General features: G+C 47.7%; 2 long non-coding RNA genes across 2 annotated transcripts in view; both read left to right on the top strand.

Annotated features, from left to right (window-relative positions):
* The window catches only part of LOC106738246 (uncharacterized), a 260,965-nt gene that overhangs the window by 81,167 nt on the left and 161,915 nt on the right, over positions 1-17,883 (top strand). The window lies entirely within an intron of this gene.
* Positions 2,591-9,922, top strand: LOC132249220 (uncharacterized). Its single transcript, XR_009460622.1, has 2 exons — positions 2,591-7,837; positions 8,382-9,922. It is a non-coding gene; the product is annotated as an uncharacterized LOC132249220 (long non-coding RNA).

Here is a 17,883-nt window from a genome sequence, read left to right as displayed (position 1 = left end):
CAAACAAGGATCTGCCATTAAGGAAGGGGGTGGGGAGTGGAAAGAAGACACCAGGACATGGGGAATGTAGGCTAGTTAGCTTAACCTCGATACTGCAAAAGATACTGGAACAAATTAATAAACGATCAGTTTATAAGCACTTGCAGATAAGGTGATAATATACAGCAGAAGCTCGGTAAGAATAAATCACTTCAAACCAATATAATTTCCTTTGAAACGGTACTGCCCTGGAGGAGATCAGGGCTCGACTGTACGACTTTTTTAAAACTGACTCATGTTGACATGCCCAGATCAGAGAAGTGTGGCCTAGATCAGCGGTTCCCAAACTCTGACAGATTGCACACCATCAATTTAAAACAATACAATATTAAGTACCACCAGCAATTTTTTTGTGAAATAAAGTAATTATAACAAGTCTTTTAACATGTACCACTGACAGGTTGTCTGCGTACCACTGATTGGGAACCGCCGGTCTAGATGAACTCATAAAATAGATGCCCAACTGCTTGCAAAATGGCTTTCAGTGTAGTTACCAGTGGTTTTCTGTCACACGGGGAGGGCTTTTGAAGAGGGATCTCATAAGGACCTGCCCTGGGTCCAGTTTCATTTAATATTTTCATGAAGAAGTTTGATGGAACAGTGAGTACACTTGTAAACAATTTTGGATGACACTAAGATGGGTGAATCACAAACATTTTGGAGGACAAGATTAGGTTGGGAAAATGGTCCAAAATCAACGAGATGAAATTTGGTAAAGATTGATGTAAAGTCCTGCACTAAAAAAGAAGATAAATGGGAAGATAGGGAGCAGCACAGCATAAAAGGTTCTGGTGGCTATAGCTGACCACAGACTGAATTACCAGCGTGATACTTTTGCAAACAATGGCAAATCTCCAGAGTTGTCTTTAAGGCACAGAAGTAATTATTCCTCACCTGGCACTGGTGGAAGCCTCCATTTGGCGTACATAGGTTAGTTTTGGGCAGTGAACTTTAGGAAGGATGGAGCATGGGCTTAGGTACACTTGATCCTGCCTTGGAAAAAGAGGTAGATTGCCCAGAGCAGTGGTTCTGAACCTTTTTCCTACTGAGACCTATTTGCAAAGATCCATGGCCTGTCCCAGGGCACCCCGGCCCTGCCAGCGCCCGACCCCCAGTCCCCTACCCACCTGGGCCGTGCTGGTATCCCTCACTCACTCCCGACCCACAGCCCTTTGCTCCCCCCAAGCCCTGCTGGAGGGTCCCCCAGGTGCCCCCTTCCCACTCAGGCTGGAGCACAGTGGCTCTGATGGCCCTGGGTCTGGCTCATGTGGGCAGTAGTGGAGTGAGTCCAGCCGTGCCATGGGCTGCAGGGAGGAGGAGGAGAAGCCTGTGGCACCCGCCTGCCCTGGGCTGGGGCTGCCTTGCCAGGCAGCCTGGTCACAGCCCCTTCCACCCCCTGAGCAGTGTCTCCTGGCCATCCTGCCCCTGCAAGCATGGGTACCAGCCCTGGTGTTACCAGCCCAGCCATGCAACTCTCCCCTGCCCCCTTCCCCCACTGGAAGGGGCAGGCGCCTTCACACTGCTCCTCTGGGCTGCCGCGGCTTGTGGCCCTTTGAAATATTCTTGCAACCCACGGGTTGAGGAACGCTGGCCTAGAGCATTGCCTGCCTTTTAGGTAGGCGTGAAACAAATCAGCCGTGCACTCTTCCCAAGTTCCACTCCATCCTCTTCCTCTGCCTGATCTTCTGCTCTGCTTACTGCTTCCTTCCCTGTGTTTCCTGTCCAGTTTGCTGATTTATTTTCTCTGCCCTATCTGCCTATCCGCTCCCTGCCCTATCTGCCAATATGCTGCCTGGCCCCTTCCTGATCTCCTGCTGTACACAAAGGCTGCCCTGTGCCACTTGACACCCATGACACAGGTTAGCCACTCCTGGTCTGGAGGGTCATGCGAGGTCCCTTCCAGCCAGGCATCTTTGCTATTTCTTTCCAAATTCTGGTATCCCCTGACTGCTGCCCTCTTCTGCAAGGCTTAGGCTGAATCTCCAAATCCTCTGGGACTCTCAGCAGCTATTTGGAGCACAGATTTCCAGCGTGCTGCACTGTGCTTGCCGTTCTGGGATTTAAGTGGTTCAGTTGACCGCACGTTGGACATGTCTTGCTGCGTTGCAAGCAGACCATTTCCTCCTGTCTCTCTGAACCTTAAATGTTTACTCTAGTAACCTCCTTCCGACAGTAATAGTATTTATTCTAGGGCTAACTCTTTGTTGTGGCCAGCGAAAATCCTCCTTGGCCGTGAAAGCTGCAATGATTCAAGTTGATACTTAGCATTTAATGAAAAGCATGAGGTGTAAGTGCAGAGTTTACTCTGCCCTTTGGCAGCTTCTAACTGGAGCCCTGAGGGGAAAGCAAGGCGTTAGCCCAGGAAGAAAGGGTGTGCTAGCATTGCTTGGTGAGAATATAAAAAGAGCACACCAAAGCTATCGCAGTGTACGCTGGCTTTGAAAGCTGTAGGAGAGTATAAAAGGATCTCGACAGGGGAATCATACACATCAAGACCTATTGGATAGGCCTGACCTTTTCCAGGACAGAATTTTTTCCTATGATAGGCTCAAGTCTTGTTATCATTTAACCTTTCCAGTGGAAAAAGCAGATGTGGTCCCTGCCCAAGGATCTTACAGGTGAAATTTTGGTAGATATTAATACCTCCACTCCCTTCTGCCAAAAAAAAAAAAAGATGCTTGCCTGTGCTGACAAAGAAGTCCCCCGTTGTAGCGTGAGTGGCTGTGGAGTTCTCATTCAGTCCGTACGTAATAGTGAGAGGTCCGAGTGCAACAGGGAGAGGACAGAGCTTGCAGCTGAGATGGCTGGAGGTGGCAGGTAGCAAGTAAGGCAGTATTGCAGCACACAAGAGCTTTACCTAGGTGGGCCTGGCAAAGAGGGAAGAAGATTTTGTCCAGCAGAACTAGAAAGGGAGAGTATTCAGAGGGCTACCGGCATTTCCAGGTTCATACAAAATGTTGAGAGAAATTGTTGCTCAAATTTTTTTTGGCTGGAAAGGCCAGGTGAGCTGGTTGCTGGCTGCTCATGGAGGTGTCCGAGTGGCGTTGGGTGCTGGAAGTGGAGTCCTAAAGATCTTGGCTGAGGGCGCATCTCCAGGTGTATCGAGGACCCAGCTATGCGAGTACTGAGGTAGGTGAAGTTACAGGAAACTTCCTTTGGGCACGGAAGAGACCCACAGTTGGCAAAGGAAAGAGGATGGATGGAGCAATGCCGGATAACCGTATTTCTTAAGGTGTTCCACTTAAACAATTTGGGTCATGGTTTTCAACAGTGCTTATTGAATTTCCATGGGCTTTCCACTCCCCAGAGGTGCTTTCAGCCTCCCCACTATGAGAGAAGACTCAACATTTGTCACCTCTCTTGAATCCAACGATTTCTGACAGTAAATAGGCAGGTAAAACACTGCGCCTGCTCAGCTGTGGCCAGGCCTGACTCCAGACTCCCACATTTTGAAAACACCAAGGTGGCCATTTATCTCGGTGCATCTCATCATCCGATGCATCTGTGCAGAGGTGGACGGCACCTCCCTCACTACCCTGCTGTTGTCTCCTTTTAAAAGTGTGTAACAGTACAGCCTGGTTCGCATTTGGCCCCTCGCCATTTCAGATATACTTGTCAAACGGCTCTCATTTCTGATTAGCTCCTTCTAATTTTATGCTGTATACCTTCCACAATGCACCTGTCCCTTCAAAACTGAATTACAGCCATGGAAATGAGTTCTGCCATTAAAGCATACATTGAAAACCAAGGATTTTCAGCACAGATAATATCGTTCTTGACTAAGTAATCGAAAAGCTCCAAATGCGTGTGAAATAAATGAAGGGTCAAACAGTGGCTGACTGCATAGGCTGAAGAGACTGGTGTTTAGCCTTGAAACGTGCGTCTTATTTACAACCTGGGCTGCTGGTGTAGGAACTGTTTATCCCATCTCACTCAGATGCACAAAAGATGTCGGCACCACCAGTGCCCTGCATTCCCAAGGGGTGTTTGCATGCAGCACTGTGCCCCTAACCTTAAGGCACAGACCTCCTTAGCCCCATGAACCTTCAGCAGTAGGGTTAAATAAGGTTACCACATTGTGCCTGTTGACATTGCAGTCCCCTGTGGCAAAGGAAACTTCTTGCTCAGAGATGCAGTGATAAAATCTGGTAATCCCAATGCGCCTGCTGCTTTTGACCCCATGAGGAGCCTGGCAGATCCTAAAGCTGTGCTGCTGCTGCCATTCCAAGTGCCCCCTCTGCAGAGTCTTCTGGCCCCGTTTCTTGCTGCAGTTTAGTGTGAGGTTTGCTTTCAGCCTTAAGGAATTTAAGGAATCCCTCTGGATGGGGGGGGGGAGGTTGTCTTCCCTCTTGGCAAACCTGCCTGCTGAGTCGGTTGGTTATTTTAGGGAATCGAAATGGCTGTAACTGCCATGGGGCTTTGTCCACAAATGGCTCTTTTTCCCTTGCTCTTGCAGGCATCTGCTTTATGGTTGACTTTGCTAGCAGTGGATTTTTCCTTTATGTGTTGGTTTCTGTCTTTGGGTTATACTGTTCTGTGGATCCCCACCCTTTAAATCGTTTCTAAAGCAGCTCTCTGCAGAGTCGGATACAGTCTTGTAGAATAAGGCCACAGACAGAAAGAACCACAGCTCCTAGAAGCCAATGGAAGGGGTCCTGGGGGGCTTAGTACTGGTCTGGATCAGCTCCTTTGTTTCATTTAGAGTCTCTCCTCCCCTACACGTGACACCCATTACTCTTTCAGGGAAGCCCTACAACAGCCTGATAACACTATGCAATGGCTCCATACCTTTACAGAGGCTGAAGAACCACTGCTGCCTCCTGCGAGGGGCTGGCTTTCAAGGAGTGCGCCGAGGGTTGGCTTATAACAGTTATTTCCTTCTTCTGTGCTGCCGAGAAGAGAATCCCTTAGCATATTGCTGCCAGCCATCCTTCGAGTCGGACAGCAAATGTGACAATCCTGGATGCCAGCACTGGGAAATAACTTTTGTGACCAGAGTGATACTTGGGTGAAGCACTACACGTATCTGTCACCTGTTGATCCTGATTCTGGAGCCAAATGGCTCCTTTGCATCTATGGAAACTTCAGAGGTAAGGCTTATTCTCATGGGCCCAAATCAACAGAAAGTGGAGGCTCCCCTAGACTGCTTTGCACTGAGAATTAAGTCTTTATTAAACAACTAGCAAGAAGTATCTCTGTCTGCTTGCAATCAGTATTTCTCAATGCAGCCAAGCAGCAGTTGTAAGGCAGCTTGCATGCCACAAGTTACAAACCAGATAGTGGATATCATTGTTAGTGTAAGAAAGGGTTTGTGCCTTCACATGAGTAGAGGAAGGGATCTTGTGACAGCAGATAAACTGGCACCTCTCTCATGTGATGACCAGTCACTGTCTCAGCTGAAAAAAAGGTTCACCACCCAAACACCCTAACTGTGATGGCAGGTAACTTTTCACAGTGTTACCTTTCTCAGCAGTGGCACTCAGCAGCATTAGTAGTGGTACCTAGTAGTAATTACGTTAATAGTAATGGGTCATACTTGGGAGTCATTGCACTCAGCATTTCTGTCTCATAGAAAGTGATGATTTTTGAACAGCGTCCAAGTTATTCCCAAGCATCAGAGGATTTTCTAGGCATTATTGGGGGGAAAAAGAAACCTTTTGAAAACTGGAAAACCTAATAGAGGGGGGGGGGGGGGTAACTGATATATATGTACCCAGCCCCAGGCATGAGTGAAGGAACTGAAGGGTTATAAAATGTCTCTGCATTAAAAGCAAGTAGGAGGTCAGCGTGCAAAGGGAGTGGAGGAGGGACAAAAAATCCATGAGATGTGCAGAGAGCTTGGCTGATAGGACCAACACTGCCTGTGACCTCTGAGTTATAGTAAGGCAGGTAAGGATTTGGCCATATTGATACTGTCTTTCTATAAATGAAAAAGATAAATCCTTCATATTGCACTGTTTGACCTCAGTTAACCCCCCAAAAATAAAAAATTCTGCATCTAAACCACAGCATTTGGGAGTGTGCAGAAGGGATTCCTTCTGAGAGAAGGAACGGCTGTCTGCTATCTGCAGAATGCGTGATACTCGCCTTCAACCCTGACCTCATCCGTTTGTACCGTCTCCTCCAAAACATCATGGAGAGAAGCTTCTCTCACGTGGCGAATAGGTGCACTCAGGCTTCTTGCTCGGGCCCTGGGCTTGAACCCCGGCAGTGCTGTAGGACGGTGGCGACCTGGGAGAGCATTGCAGATTGTGACCTAGCGAGAGTTGTCAGAGCATCCGACTGCTTTACGATGGCCGTGGCATCTGTTTCTTTCTTGGCAGTTGCAGAGTTTACCTAGGCCAAGTGCGTGATCTGTTGCAAGTGACATCTTGCCTCAAGTCCTGTTACAAATCCACATTTCTGTGACAGTGTCCCCGGTGCCAACCACGACTTGTTTTGCCTCTGCTTACTTTTGAAGAGAGAAGTGCCAGGCACACAGAGGATTTTCTCAGCCTTCCAGGATTGGATCCCTGGCTCTTGGCCTCCTGGTACCTGATGAGGTGGCTTCTGGCAGTATCAGCTCCTTGGCTTCGTTTCACTAAAAAAAATAAAATGTAGTCCTGGGAAGGAAAGAAAGCAAGAAGCGGGATCTTTGCTCTGGGCTCCTTGTCGTCTTTGGGTGAACGATCCGGTATATCATCATTAGTCTGGGAATTTTTCCCAGTTATTTGACAGAGTCCTGGCCCAAGGCCTGTGGAGGTTGTAACCTACAGAAGAGGTCTGGCGCAGGGGACTGGCAGTCTTTCGGGGCTCTTGTCATTGCAGAGCCCCTATTAGGAGCCATGTGTAACACGGGCTCTGTCTATGCATCTGTAAAATGGGTATGATTAAGGTGGGGGATGCTAATTGGAGCTCTGTGCTCAACTGTGAGCATGTGGTGGGGAGAGGAATGAGAAAATTGACTTTTCCAAAGGGTACGCTAGTCTCGATGGATGCTCCTTACTTTAGGATTCATTCAATTGTCCCTCGAGAGTTTCCTCATCCCGGAAATTTAGGCCATTGCTGTTCAGTCCCCACTGGGACACCTCCACGGTGGGCTTGTTTTCACCCTCAGCTAGTTATTTCTGTTCTGTGACCTGGGTGCAGCGAGGCAGGTGGTTGCAGTGTTGTTGTGCAGAGCATCATAGTTGGGAGTACAATCTGTACATAAGGAAGAGCAGCCAGGATACAGTTAGATAAAAGGAAACAGCTTGCCAGGAAGCAGAGGGCCAGAAGACTTTTCCATGCGGCTTTTTGTTCTTGCCCAGTGCAGAAGAGGAGGAATGCCCCCCAGGGGATACCTGCCTGTAATCGCACCCTGCAGAGCAGAGCAGCAGGTGAGGCAGAGGCAGGTGGGTGGGCATGTTGATTTGCAAACGCTGCTGCCTGGCATCTGCTCGCCAGAACCCCTGACGCAAGTGCGGAGGAGTAATAGGATGGCACCCAAAATCAAAAGGGCTTGACAGATGGCTGCGCTGACAGGGCTTATAGGTTGTCACTTTGTTTTCCCACCTCCTTATCTATCTCCTGAGAGAAATTGTGTGCTGCCGGTGTGGTGTTTGCCTTGGACGGAGCAACAACACAGAAAGCAGCAAGGAACCTTTGCCAGTAAACATCGAACAAGCCTACGTCAGTCCTTGTTCTCTGCCCCGATTGCCCAATAACAGGGAAGGCTGTCTTGCTTTTGTTTGTCAGAAAGCACTCCCATATGCCTCCCCCCCCTTCCCCAAACCCTTTCCCACTTGACTCCCATCGGCTGTGGTGCTTGGAGCTACAGGTAAGCCTTTTAGCTCTGTCTGCCCAGACCTCGCACCACCCCTTCCCAGAGAATCGTTGCCCGCTTGCCTCCTGCTCTCTTTATTCTCAGTTGCCTTAATCAGCGTTGGCTGGCATCCCAGAACAGCCTCTGAACACGCACCGAACTGGAAGGCTAAAATAACACTCTTAAATTGTTAAATAAATAGCGGCCAGTCTCTGTTAAATGGGAAATGCAAGTGAATTTGTTGTACAACCCCCCCAGGTACAAGTTTTGTGGCTTTCCTTTTTTACTTGTGCATGAAACATTTGTTACAATTGGTCATTTCTGTGTCACAGTCCCTAGTGGGACCAGGAAGGCTGTGGACTTCTAGAGTTACTAAACACTTACAGTAAAAATGTAGTCATCCTGAATCTCTTCCAAAGGAAAGGGGGTGTGTGTGTGTGTGTGTGTTCCCTCCCAACACCGAGATGCTGCTGCGTCACCCTTACCACGCCGTTAGGAAAGCAGAAATCTCGCTGCGTAACTCTTTCCATGCTAATAAAAACGTTTGTCTCTTATGCAGCCCTCCCCAGGCGAGTCTCTGCAAAGGAGAGTGAGTGCATTATCCATGTTTAACAGCTGGGGAGGTGAAAGCACAGACAAATGGAAGTGCTTGTCCACAGCTGCACAGCAGGTTAGTGTCCGAGCCAACTCTACAGCGCGGCATTCTCGCTTGCCGGCCCGGTGAACTACACTGCCTTCCTGAATCCATTTCTGGCTTTCTGCATTGCAAGCCACTAGACCCAAGGCAAGCTAGAGCAGCCGTGCTGCTGGTGCATCATTGTCATCGTTGCAGGGTCGAATTGAGTGGGGAGCACTCACAAAGTGACATTTGCCGGGCGCAAGTCTCTGTTATCTCCTCAGCATGATCAGGATGAGCAGGGTGCTCAACTTCACAGCACCTCCTGCCAGATCCCTGCCGGCTGCTGTCCAGACAGGATATATTCCTCCCTGGCATGTTTTCAGACTCCAAAAAAACAAAATAACAGTTATGGTAATTGGGAGAGAACAGGGATCCCAGTGGTGACCGATGAATGAATGGGCATTTGGAAAGCGTCCTCTTAAAATTGCTACCGACAAGAACGTCACTGACTAGTGCGGCCTGTTTGAGACACCCATGCTATTGTGTGTTGCCATTAGACCTACTTCTTCTCAGGTTTAAAACCAAGGCAAGACACCCCGCTTGTCAGCACTGTATCTCAGACCCTCGTGGGGAAAATATCTGGTATTCCTTAGCTTGGTGCTGAGGTTTCCTTCTGGCTACAAGGTGCAGAGGCACTACCTGGGCTGACCCCAACTTCCTCTTTGTTGAACAGATGCTCAGGGAGAGGGTTGCTTCTGGGACAGGAGGAAGTGGGAATGCCTGGGGAGAGCAGAGCTCCCTTTGTAGTCTTGGATGGCCAGACAGATTGATTCCCATGGTGGAGATAGATAACTACCTTGCGTATGTTAATTTTACCTTTTGATTTGTGTCCAAGCTCAACGCACCGTTCTGCATTTTGCTGCTCCTCGGTCGTCATCTGTCTGGTTCAAGAATGGATCTTCTTTTTCCAATGTCTGTCAGCATCTGTACTATATGCCCCCGTCTTTGCCCTTGGAGCAGAATGCATCTCCCTAAGGTAGTTCCAGTGATATCCAGAGCCTTGTTTTACTGGAAGAGAGAAGTTGCCCTTGGGTTTGTGATGAGAATTGACTGTCATGTACATCAAGCCTAAAATACCTGATATTATTTGATAGGAATTGAGGGATATTGCCATTGCCATACTGGATAGGAATAGGCGTCCTTTTACAACAGTGTTTTTGTCTGGGATGACACAAAAAAACCTTTCAGTGTCAAAGAAATCAAGGCATAGTTTTCATCACCCAGGGAGGCAGCTGTAGCTGTGCCGTGAAAATAGGGCTCCATGGCTGGCCTTACTTTTTGACTCCACTGTAAATCAGAAGAGAAGAGCAGTATTTGACTTCCTTGTAGGCCGTTCTGTGTTGACTATATGTAATGACACAGTTTCTCGTTTGCCTTCGAAAAATCCTTTGGATGCTGAGAAATAAACCCTTGGTCCACGAGGTGTGTGTGTGTGTGTTGGGTTTCATCGGCCGACTTGGAAAAGGAGAGGGGGGCGGTAGACTGAGGCTCCTATAGGTAGTTTTTCCAATGCATCTGAGCAGATTAAACCTTCAGTTGTGGCCTGAGCGCAGACAGCGGTGAGATACAAAAATGACAGATACGGGAACTGATTTTTTTGGTGGGGAGGTGGGGATTTGTTTGAGGAGATAAGGTAAGGAGCCTCAACCCAAATGGCTCGCCCTCAGACCTGCAAACCAAGTGAGCTGCCCCTGCTGCTGCTTGATTAAAGTATTGATTCCTTCCATTTGAAGAGGTCAGATCTGTCCATGTGAATTTGATTCTGGGCAATAGGATGTGCCTTTCATAGTCTGAGGCCCTGACTCAGCAGCGTATGCCTGCCTGACTTCAAGCATGTGAGCAAGTCAGTCCCATGGACATCCCTGATAGACAAAGAGTGCTTTAAAATCCTAGTCTTTGATAGCTGGACTTCCTAACTGTTTGTGTTTGCTGTATTTCCAACTAAATGGAAACTAAGCTATTGCAACTCTTAAAACCTTTTTCATTCAGGTTTACAGTTAGTGTTTCAGGTCTGCTATATCTGTATCAGAGCAGGCAGGCAAAACAATTAAATAGGTTCAGCCCATGCGTGCTCTCAATGGGGAGCAGAAGGCCTCCCGTCCACCCCCCTCACACGCACTTAAAGTGGTTCATTGTTGCATCTGTTCACAGCCTGAGGATGTTCATGTGCTTAGAATTACACATGTGCTTCAATGACCCACTGTAATGGGTTCTTGAGCACGCATGCAAAATAAAAGTGCTCTGATCCGACAGTAATCAACATAGTGAAAAAACCTAGATTTGTAGCAAAAGGCACTGAATGAGCACAACCAGAGATGGGCGGTCTTTTCCTAGAGCAGGTGCAGCAACGATGGTTTGGTCTCTGGTGACAGTATGCTTTAAATTGAAGCTGGCAGGGATAACCTACAGAGATGGCTCAGCGGGGATGAACGATGGATGGACAGGGGGAGGGTCAAGCTTTCAGTCCATTTGATACTCCTTTTCTTTGATGACTATTATTATTCCTTTGGCCTTGATGACTGTTAGTCTTGCATGGATCGTGATGGGGTAAAAGATTTAAATCTCCATTTGTGAAGCCTGTGAATGGTCTTAATGTCCCCTCTGAGCCAGGATTTATAGAGCACAAAATCCCATAAACACGGCACCTAGTTCCCTCCCAGTTCAGCAGACAGATGTGCAAACTACATTTTTACCATAGTTAAGAACATGAATAAAAGGTTGAATCAACTGAACACTTGCAAGTCCATCAGTTGGCAAGTCGAGTGGGTCTTAGGTAGCTTCTCCGAGGCACCAAGTGCTTGTCTAGCTGTGTGCTGAGCTGGGCAAGCCAAGTGCCTCTTATGAGACATCTTGCCCTCTGGAACTGATTTACATCAGCTGCCATGTGGTTTACTATAGAGGAGGTTTATTTATTTAAACTTGTATCAGCAAAAGGTCTCTCGGATCAGATTGTTTGCTACTGGCATTGGCCTGATAGCGAACACGAGAGAGGAACTGGCTTGTTAATGGGTTTGTGGTTGCTCGTTACTTTCACAGGTAACATGATCAAACCTCTCAAGTTTGGTCGCAGAAAACCGGGAAGTTAAAGCCGTGAAGAACCCATGTTCCTTAGTGAAATGATATGGCAGCTTCGATTCCGTTCTTTGAAAGTACCGAGTTTTCCATGGGAATACCCAGGGCGATGCTAGCTGGGCTATCAGGTGGTTGCAGACAGAGCACTGGAGCCTTGCTGGTATTGTGGTGGCTTTGACTTCATTTGTCTGATACGTGATACATCTCTGGTGCAAGGATACTCGCATGCTTGTTCAGGAGGTAATATTGCTACTGCTTTCTCCTTACCTGTGCTTCTCTGTTCATTCTTTCAGAATTTGTTAGAGAAAAGCCTGAACTTTAAAAAGGATATTAAAGGTGGTAGTTGGTAGAGCTGTGCAAAAAACCCCTGATTTGGGTTTGATTAGGTTTGGGGGGTTTTGGGAAACCAAAGGCAGGAGGTTGAGTTCTCACTCTGCAAAGGTTCTGGGTTCACTTGTGACGTTTTGGAGCTTGACAGAGTTATTGCACGACTCGGGAGTTTCACTTGCCGCTTTCCTTACCAGCTACAATTGCTCTTACTCAGCAGGCCCGGATGTTAGCTTTCCAAAATGCAAGCCTGGTGACCATTGTCACCTCATTTTTTGCCAGTTGTGTTGGCATAACTCCTTTGACTTCAGTAAAGTGATGCTATTAGCAAGTCCAGCCCACTGACCTCTGAGCAGCCCATGCTACATCCCTGGCATAACTCCTTTGACTTCAGTGAAGTGATGCTATCAGCAAGTCCAGCCCACTGACCTCTGAGCAGCCCATGCTACGTCCCTGGCCTTTAGGTGCTAGCTGGCTGCTCCACATATTCTTGCTTTTATCAGGACCCAGCTGCTTCCCATGGATTTGGGTGGCTCTGGCTTATCCTGCTTGGCTGCCAGCAATGGAGTGTCCCTGGCTTTATCAGGTCTTTGCTGCTGCAGAAGCTGCTGGACCTAAAAAGGCTTTTGTGGGGGTTCAGTCCTGGGGAAACCAGTTGACTACTCATAAGGACTCTGCAGACCCACTTGTTTCGAAAGGATGCTGGGGACATGTAAGGAGACTGTGGAGCAAAAGCACAAAACTTTGTGAAAGCCATTGAGTGCCTCCGCCTGTGTGCCTGTTGTAAATTGGCAGGGCTGTGCTGTTTGGCAGCGTTTTCCAGGGAACGATGAGTGGTTTTGTTGTAAGACGTGGGGTTTGTTTGTACTGCATTGCATTGTTGATATTGCGATTTCTTGAAGGGAATGGAAATAAATGTCATCAGTCCCTTGAGTCGGTGACAGTTATGTAGACTATCATATGTTTGCATATATTAGTGTAAGCATTAGAGATGAAAACGTCCAATCCGTATTCCCTTCGGGCCAATCTGAGATTGGCCCAGGGAGCGGATGTACTAGCAACTAGTTTTAAATGTCAGAAAATGGGCCTTGTCCCTTTTATCTCTTGAGACACCATTAATAGACCTTGTTTTCAGAAAGTATTTTATACATCCAGAATATTTTAATTCTGGGCAGCTCCCTTCAGCCAGATGCCTGGAGACTTTTATCATGCCTCCTCTTAGTCACAGCTCAGCTGAGTTATACATATTTGGTTCTTTTTCATCTTTTCTTATAAGCGTACATCTCCAGCTCTTTAAATCCTCCTCATTGATGTCAGAGCGTTTTGATACCCGCTTTTACTGAAAGAAAGCCTGGCTCTCTGGCGTGCCCGTGAAATGCTTCGTGAGAGCAGTACTAGTTCAGCTGCTTGTGCGCTGTTAAGGGCCGCACTCTTCATTTCCTCAGAAGCTTGTTCTATCTAATACGTGGTCCTGTGTGCCAGGGAAGATTTCTGGCTCATGCTCGTATGTCATCAGACTTGTCATCTTGCTTAGATAATTATGGCTTTATCTATGGAACTTGCCCCCCCGCAGAAATCACATGCCCGGATTTTTTCAGAGGTGCTGAAGTTTTCGAAGTCCCATTGAAGACGATTGAAGGGGGCAGGTGCTCGGCACGTTTTAAAGGAGGCCCAGAAAGGCTGCATCGTGCTTCTCGGTCCTCCACGTCGGCCTTCAGCATGAGCTGCCGGATGCAGGCTTTGTTTTAATCCTGGAGGTTGAGAGGATCTCTTCGTCATCTCTCCATTTTCAGGGGTCTGTCCCCCGTTCATTGCAATGTAGTATTAACTAGTGTTTTCAATCCAGCTGTCCTGCCACATTTTATCATTGCCCTTTGCTGACTAGTCCACTCGAGCCTGCATTAAAAATTGTCACGTGCAGTTTCTCCAGTTAGTCGGCATGATCTGGATGAGCTAAGCAGCCTTTAGCCAAAGACCAGCATCTTATTGATGTATTTTTTTTAATTCAAGTTGCCTGAGGTCGAAAGTCTTTGATTTTCTAGTTAGGTGTAAGCAGCCTGATTTTTTTTTTTTCAGAATAACCATTGATTTCAGTGGGAGCTACAGCTGCTCAGCATCTCTGAAGGTCCTGTGTAGATCTTTAGAGTTAGACTGGGCTTGGAAATATTGGCATGGATGGTATTTTAAGGGCTGATATGATGGATCGGGGGGGGGGGGTGTTTTGTTTTGTTTTTTAGCTTGATGCCCAAGAACGCAGACCATTCATCCTGGTTCAGTTGTAGAAGGCATCTGAGGATTTAAGGTGGACTAGCTCCTTTGAATTGCTTGCTTGAGAGGGGAGGCGGCAGGACTGAGCGGAGGAGGACTTCCCGCCCCCACTTTACAGTCTCTCATTATCTTGAAGTCCCCGGCACTGAGGAGTATGCTGTGAAGCTGTCAGTTGGTTTGATGGCACCTTACTTTGATACTAATGAAGGTCCCATTACAGGAGCCTGTTTCAAACTGATGCTGCCAAAAAAGCTGTGATTTCCTGCAGCACAGAAAGGATGACATGGCCTCCTCACCTGAGTTGTGCAAAGAGTTAGCAGGGGAGAAAGGGGGAAGAGACTGAAAGGGAGGGAGAGAAGAGGGGGAGAAAGTAGACTAAAGAAGCTAGCTGTCTGCCAGTATGTGAGTCTGTACCAGTAGCAAAAATGGGGATAGGGATGTCCCCTATGTAGCCACGTTGTGTTGTTACACGGTAAGAAAAAAGCCACGTGACCCACTGCCACCAGGAATTGTTTTGACACAGGGATTTGTGCAGCAGTATGACAATAATGGCACTGGTATTAGAGAGTTGGGGGGAGGGAGAGCCCTCACCTTGCAAGTGCCCTGTTTGCAGAAGTCTCAGTGGTGTCTTTGGCATTTCTGTGTGAAGGATGGATGGAGTTGGACCATAAAAAGGGAGAGGAGAGCCTGAAATGGAGGAATTAGAGCAGGGGTCGGCAACCTTTGAGCAGCTGCAGGCAAAATTTAATAGAGCTCTCTACCTAGGATGGCTTGCTGCCTCTGACCCGGCCCCTGCTGTCATGTCCTGCTGCTTGCCGCCCGGTGCTGTGCGTTCCTCCGCGACCAAATGCTGCCAGCCCACTTCTCTTGTTCACCGCTGGTGCACTTCCTCAGTCATTGAATGCCACCAAATCACTGCTGCTATCCTGGCTCTGTGAGCTGGATCTGACCTGCAGGCTTTAGGTTGCCAATCCCCAAATCAGAGTGAGAGAGGGGGCTTGGAAACCTAGCTGGTAAAGAGTGTGTAAAGCCAAGAAATGTTGAGACCTTCATTGCACTGGACTGGAATCCAAATGTTTCTACGCCAGCCAAGCAGGGATTTGCTGTTTTAACTGGGAAGATGGGGTTTTAGACTTTCCATGTAGTATCTGCCTCTCAGGGAAAGCTCTGACTTTTCATCAAACTGAAAACTTTATGGGTTTTCAGGGACTTTTATGAAAGTTTGAAAATAGAAATTTTCCATGATGCAGGAAGCTCTCATTTCCAGCTAGCTTTACTATGTGCCTTTGTTTCTTTCCATACTTGGCTGCTGAGGAAGAAGAGGAGGCCTGATGAACCACCGTTTGGCAATTTAATTCCAAATCAAATAGAAAAAAGAGAATAATAACTGCTGTGCAACTGCAGTGTGGGTGTAACCTGGAAAGCTGCTAATTTGTAATTAGACTGGGTGCTCCTTCCCTCCCCTTTTATTCATAATGGGTCAGATTAATAAAGCCCTTCTTTTAATAGCCGCCCATGTCCACTGTGCTGCATTGAGAACAGCAGTGCTGCTTTCAGCTGTCAGCCTCCCTGCTCCTTTCCATGTCCCTGCCATCTCCCATTCGGGTTATTCTCATCATGTTGTACATTGTCATATGTATTCTCTTCTCTTCAGGGTTAAGACCTGATAGGTTTGAAGGATGGCTGCTCTCCCCTCCTTCTCCTTGGCCCCTGCGCTGTGTACACTGCAGGCATCAGGGGGAGTTGGTTCAGGATGCCACATGCAATGCAACCCGCACCCTGGACCTTGTGCTGTGTATAGTGCCAGGTCCAGCCTGCATGTCACAGTCGGTGCACACCCTGTGTTGGCCCCAAGAGCCACATGCACAGTGAGCCCCCAAGGCACAGTGTGTTGCCCGTGGCATGCAGGGCTGGACCACCAATGCACGCTGCCCATGGCACAGGTACACTCTGCGTTGCCCAGTCAGACTGGGAGCCAGTACACAGGGCTGCTCGGTGGGATGCCATGAGACTGGATGGATTTAACAGACCTGCAGATAACAATGGGGCCTTAAATGTATTCATCTTGTGTTTTTAAGCCAATCTCATGAGTTTCGGTTTCTTTGAGAGGGTACTTCATAATTTTTCAACTCTTAGGGGTTAGTAATGCTGGAGTAGCTGATAATTACTGAAACTTGTGACCTTTGAGGGCTGCTTGTCAGGGAGGTCAGCTTGCTAGAAGACAAGGCATATTGCCCAAAGACACCAAAAGCACTTTAACTTGTCACAGACAAAGCAGGAGGATGAGGGCTGTCTGTGTCTCCTTGCTGCAAGGGTTGTTAAAATGCTCTTGAACGATCTACAGATAAGAAAGCAATGCACAGAGATGCCATGTGTTTGGTTTGCTTTGCTTTTCTTTGTTGGAGGAGTAGAAGTCAGTGCTTGAGTTCACTGCCAGGAAAAGCCTTTGTCCTCACTGTGCTACTAGTGGGAAGTTGTGGGTGGTGATCTTTTATTTATTTTTATTTTTTAAAAATTTCCCCAGACTCTTTAAAGTGCACCAGAATATCATGATAGGCCACTGTGCTGCAGATATTGGTTTGCACACTCAGTGCCGCTGCCATCACATACGTACCTACCAAGATGCTTCCTAGTTAAGAAAAATGGATCCATGAGGAAAGTGCAGAGGTGCGGAAAGTGTACTCGAGTCTGCAGGAAACAGTGCCACCCATTTACATTCTGAGGTTGGGTGGTGGGTCCTCCTTTTCCCATCTTTGCAATGAAATCTAATTCAGCTGGGGGATTTCCACCAACTAACTTTTTGGTTGCCCCAAGCTGCCTCTGGCTAACTGTTCACAAATGACACAACCTGGGGGCTGGAGAAACCATTTGATCTGACTGCTTCATCTGACACCTTCGTTTTGAAGAGTTCTGGAAATGAAGACGTTTCTGTGGTGTGGGTAGGACTTTACCAACAGCTCTCTCTCAACCCTTCAGGAACAATGTCACATTTCTGTGAAAAGGGAGGAAGGAAGGAAATTCAACCCCACAGGGTTCATCTTAGGAAATGGGTGCCAGGCTTGGGCCCTGATATCTGGGGTATAAGCCCTCTCTGCCTGCATAGAGCTCTTCTATAGAAACTCCAACTTTCTTATTTGAATACTGACTTTCAGGTGTTTTCCCTTGAACTATATGTGTCACGGAGCATTTAAGTGACAGCACATCAGAAATGAGGAATGCAGAGCCAAGAGGTGCAGTTTAGTGGTCTACAGAGGTAAGCTTCCTCTTGTGGAATAGCCAGAGCCCTGCACCTCTGGACCTTATTAATTGGCTTCTCCAACAGATGGCTTGCTACCAAGGGGCACCTTGGAGGTGATTCCCACAACTTCTCACCCCAGCGCTGTTCCTCTCCACTCCCATCCTTCTTGTCTTCCTGCAAGAGACACAAGTTTACACTAGCAAACTTCACTCGCGCAAGAGCCCTCTCTTCTTTGTGTGCTGGTGCAGTGTCTAGTGCAGACATGATCTAGGACCAGAGTTTCTCGGCCCTGCTGTGATATGAATACATAGCAACAAGAAAGCCCCTGTACCTATTCTCTCTTTCTGTCTGTCTCAATCCCTCTCTTTGCTATTCCTAGTAGAAATGAGTAATACTAGGAGTGTTTATACAGGAACTGAAATAGAACCATTGTGGTTGAGATTTGCTTCTACAGAAACCTGCAGTTTGGACCTATGC

Source organism: Alligator mississippiensis, chromosome 3 (genome assembly GCF_030867095.1).
Source record: "Alligator mississippiensis isolate rAllMis1 chromosome 3, rAllMis1, whole genome shotgun sequence".
NCBI classification, from domain to species: domain Eukaryota; kingdom Metazoa; phylum Chordata; order Crocodylia; family Alligatoridae; genus Alligator; species Alligator mississippiensis.
The sequence above is the reverse complement of the archived record's forward strand: the minus strand, read 5'-3'. Positions and strand labels throughout refer to the sequence as shown.